Here is a 5,000-nt window from a genome sequence, read left to right as displayed (position 1 = left end):
TCAGCTCGCCCCACCGGCAGGACGTCCCACGATACATGCCAGTTAAACACCGACGGGCGGTGAACCAACAGCGTGGGACACAAATCCAACTACGAGCTTTTTAACCGCAACAACTTTAATATACGCTATTGGAGCTGGAATTACCGCGGCTGCTGGCACCAGACTTGCCCTCCAATAGATACTCGTTAAAGGATTTAAAGTGTACTCATTCCGATTACGGGGCCTCGGATGAGTCCCGTATCGTTATTTTTCGTCACTACCTCCCCGTGCCGGGAGTGGGTAATTTGCGCGCCTGCTGCCTTCCTTGGATGTGGTAGCCGTTTCTCAGGCTCCCTCTCCGGAATCGAACCCTGATTCCCCGTTACCCGTTACAACCATGGTAGGCGCAGAACCTACCATCGACAGTTGATAAGGCAGACATTTGAAAGATGCGTCGCCGGTACGAGGACCGTGCGATCAGCCCAAAGTTATTCAGAGTCACCAAGGCAAACGGACCGGACGAGCCGACCGATTGGTTTTGATCTAATAAAAGCGTCCCTTCCATCTCTGGTCGGGACTCTGTTTGCATGTATTAGCTCTAGAATTACCACAGTTATCCAAGTAACGTGGGTACGATCTAAGGAACCATAACTGATTTAATGAGCCATTCGCGGTTTCACCTTAATGCGGCTTGTACTGAGACATGCATGGCTTAATCTTTGAGACAAGCATATGACTACTGGCAGGATCAACCAGGGAGCTGCGTCAACTAGAGCTGAGCAGCCGGCCGCCCGGGAGTGTGTCCCGGGGGCCCACGCGAACACGCAAGCGTCCGCTCAATTATTCTGCAAACAGGAGGAGGCTGAGCTCCCCTGCACCATACACCTCGAAACCCTCTCAGGTCCCGGCGGCGCGCAGCGCCGTCCTAAGTACTTGGTCGGGTTCGAGAGAGGCGCAATCGCCCGGAGTTTGGCGAGTAGACGCTTTAGGTGCGACCACCCGTGCTCCCAACTGAGCTTGCCGCTGCCGACAGAGGCCCGGGAGCGTGCTGTCGTGGCATTGCCGGCGGGAGACAACACGCGCCACCTACGGTGACCGGCAGCTCCAACGCCAGCGCCACAGAAGGACAAAAGCCCCACTTGGGTGCCGAAGCGAACTCTCCCAGCACAGCGCACGCGCCAACACGTCCGCACAGCTGCGATACAAACCACCTGCGAGAACCGCAGAGGCGACCGAGCAGCAGACGGCGTCGCGGCGCCGAGCGCCGGGCGGCGGCGCATCCTCAGCGCACACAGTCCTCAATCGGACCAGCACACTGCAGATGTCCACCGCGCTTCGCACCGGGCCCGCGAGGACCTACTTTGGCCGCACGGCGCCGCGTGCAGGGTGCGCCGGCGCGCAGCTGCGCCGCCTGCCGCCTCCGTCGGCCGGCGCGCCTGCCACTGGCCGCCCCCACCAGCCGGCTGTAGCGCGTGCGCCCACGCACCGCGCGGCCAGCACGCCGGGAGGCCCCCCCTCACCGGCCGGGGACGGTCCCACCCAGCCACCGCCGCGTATCGCTTCACACCCAGATGCCATTCACGTTCGTGGGCATGGTGGGTATCGCTGGAACAACCGGTTGGTAGCTCAACCGATCGTCGCCATCACTGATTCACCTCTAGCGAGAACAACCGCACCACAACGGTTTACCAGTTGTTCATTTGCGTAACGTCACCAGCAAACGTAGGCGTCCATCGCCATTTGCAAATTCAACGATTGTTGCATGCCTGTGTCAGGTGTCACGACACACTATGTCTGCCCACATACACGCAACAACATGTGCACGCTTCGCGAACACGTGGAAGGTGGCCCCCGTACGTATGCGATGTCCATTGCGCGAACGACTGTCAACCGGCCTCTGTCGCATGTCGCAGATGTGGAACGCAGTGCACCATGCTATCACGGTGTGTGAGAAGAGACGACTACGTCTGACAACACGCGCCACTACATCAACAGACGGCTCATGCTGATCGCCATCCAGGGCATACCACACTGCAATCCAGCTCTTATAGGGAGACGACACGTAGCTGAGTGCACAACATTTGGACCGCATGGTTCGCCGTTGTTGGCGCAGTCGTTGTACGGTCACATGTACCACGATGTATCATTCAGTACATGAGGACCAATGTGCAGTACAGTGTGTGATTTGGACGTACAACATCAGCGGACAGTTGACACAGGCCGTACCACAGCGTAGGCTAAGTGCTTCGCCATGCGAATGCCAATGAACAACTGCAAATGCCAATGAACAACTGCAAAGGGCATTGAGCATGTACGTCCTGCTGCCATCCACATTACAGTGTATAGCTGCAAGGTGTTTAACATGAAGCGATACACTGCGGACCGGGCAGTGCGAGTAGCAAACTATGTTGCGGGGGTTGCAGTTAGGCAACACTACACTAATTTAACGCGTCGTATGACAATTACAGAGCAGGTTAAGGCCCAACATGTGTTGGGTTAAGGCCCAACGTGTGTTGGGTTAAGGCCCAACGTGTGTTGGGTTAAGGCCCAACGTGTGTTGGGTTAAGGCCCAACGTGTGTTGGGTTAAGGCCCAACGTGTGTTGGGTTAAGGCCCAACGTGTGTTGGGTTAAGGCCCAACGTGTGTTGGGTTAAGGCCCAACGTGTGTTGGGTTAAGGCCCAACGTGTGTTGGGTTAAGGCCCAACGTGTGTTGGGTTAAGGCCCAACGTGTGTTGGGTTAAGGCCCAACGTGTGTTGGGTTAAGGCCCAACGTGTGTTGGGTTAAGGCCCAACGTGTGTTGGGTTACGGCGCAATATAGGTTACATTGCGGCGCAATATAGGTTACATTGCGGCGCAATATAGGTTACATTGCGGCGCAATATAGGTTACATTGCGGCGCAATATAGGTTACATTGCGGCGCAATATAGGTTACATTGAGGCGCAATATAGGTTACATTGAGGCGCAATATAGGTTACATTGAGGCGCAATATAGGTTACATTGAGGCGCAATATAGGTTACATTGAGGCGCAATATAGGTTACATTGAGGCGCAATATAGGTTACATTGAGGCGCAATATAGGTTACATTGAGGCGCAATATAGGTTACATTGAGGCGCAATATAGGTTACATTGAGGCGCAATATAGGTTAGGTTAAGGCGCAATATAGGTTAGGTTAAGGCGCAATATAGGTTAGGTTAAGGTACGACATAGGTTAGGTTAAGGTACGACATAGGTTAGGTTAAGGTACGACATAGGTTAGGTTAAGGTACGACATAGGTTAGGTTAAGGTACGACATAGGTTAGGTTACGGTACGACATAGGTTAGGTTACGGTACGACATAGGTTAGGTTACGGTACGACATAGGTTAGGTTACGGTACGACATAGGTTAGGTTACGGTACGACATAGGTTAGGTTACGGTACGACATAGGTTAGGTTACGGTACGACATAGGTTAGGTTACGGTACGACATAGGTTAGGTTACGGTACGACATAGGTTAGGTTACGGTACGACATAGGTTAGGTTACGGTACGACATAGGTTAGGTTACGGTACGACATAGGTTAGGTTACGGTACGACATAGGTTAGGTTACGGTACGACATAGGTTAGGTTACGGTACGACATAGGTTAGGTTACGGTACGACATAGGTTAGGTTACGGTACGACATAGGTTAGGTTACGGTACGACATAGGTTAGGTTACGGTACGACATAGGTTAGGTTACGGTACGACATAGGTTAGGTTACGGTACGACATAGGTTAGGTTACGGTACGACATAGGTTAGGTTACGGTACGACATAGGTTAGGTTACGGTACGACATAGGTTAGGTTACGGTACGACATAGGTTAGGTTACGGTACGATATAGGTTAGGTTACGGTACGATATAGGTTAGGTTACGGTACACATTGTTGTAAGGAAAGGTTTAATGGGGGGGGGGGGCGGCCGGTTTGTTGATTGTGATTATAGTAAGTGGATGCCTGCGGCATCATCTGATTTGCCACGTCAGGATGCACCTTTGGCTCATGACAGGCGGCGCTCTCATTCCATGCTTGTGGCAGACGTGTGTCTTTCATTCCTGCCATTGTTTGTGTGCTGTGAGAGGAGGCAGTATTGTGATGTTGGGTGCACCCCTGTGTAGGACATGTGTGGGTGTTGGTGGCTTGGCTGAGCAATGGTGGTTGTCGGGAGGGTGGGATATTCTGTTTTCTGAGTGGACCTCCCAGTCTGGTTATGACAGTGTGGATTGTCTAATGTGGCGGAGAGGATGCACTGGGTGTTGTTCCATGCTGGTGCTTACATATTGTCTGTGTGCGTGTTACAGGCAGAGAGTAGTGCGTGATAAGAGCGTGTGGCTGACGTGTGGTTGTGATTGTGAGCAGAGTCTTTCAGTATGTATACGGACAGTTGTATATATTATCTGTATTCTGATGGCTCTATCTATTACTAATCAGCGCCGTGTATACGTTTCATGTGGTTCCCGTCGACACTGTTGTATCTCTGTACATTAGTGACACGGCGAGCGCGCTATGTAGTTACTCGTCTCGGCAGCTTCCACCGGTGTATGGCAAATGATTATGAGCAATGAGTCTAGTCGTCAATACCGATAGTGTGACGTCACATGTCTGGGGTGGGGGACGCTGCGCCCTTCCGGTGGGTCATGGCCTAGCAAGACTCTCCCCACGCAGGGGGGCTTGGACTGTCATTAACTCTTCCGAGTAATATACTTGCCGTACGTTTTTGCGACTGCGAGTGCAACGCCCACCGGTGCCGACATGGATGGAGCGCCTCCTAGCTGACCGCTCAGAGAGCAACGCGATCGCGTCTCTAGCTCGTAACTGGTACAGCTCGCAGCTCATGTATAGGGACAGCGGGAATGTCGCATATTGGAGATAACTCTTCATGAAACGCAAGTTATAGGGGTGGATTGCACATTGCGACTGCGGGAAAAGTCCGCCGTTCATCCGCTGGAGTTGCGAGTTGGGCGGTTGGGGTGGGGCGCCGGTGGAGTGA

General features: G+C 53.2%; 1 non-coding gene across 1 annotated transcript in view; it reads right to left on the bottom strand.

Annotated features, from left to right (window-relative positions):
* Positions 1-738, bottom strand: part of LOC124584045 — a 1,910-nt gene extending 1,172 nt beyond the window's left edge. Inside the window, exon 1 of the ribosomal RNA XR_006974462.1 lies at positions 1-738. This exon is cut by the window's left edge and continues 1,172 nt beyond it. This is a non-coding gene — a ribosomal RNA (small subunit ribosomal RNA).
* Positions 739-5,000: the final 4,262 nt, after the last annotated feature.

The sequence above is a fragment of the Schistocerca americana genome, unplaced genomic scaffold (genome assembly GCF_021461395.2).
Source record: "Schistocerca americana isolate TAMUIC-IGC-003095 unplaced genomic scaffold, iqSchAmer2.1 HiC_scaffold_47, whole genome shotgun sequence".
Lineage (NCBI taxonomy): Eukaryota > Metazoa > Arthropoda > Insecta > Orthoptera > Acrididae > Schistocerca > Schistocerca americana.
Note: the sequence above shows the minus strand (reverse complement) of the source record. Positions and strands in the feature narration are given on the sequence as shown.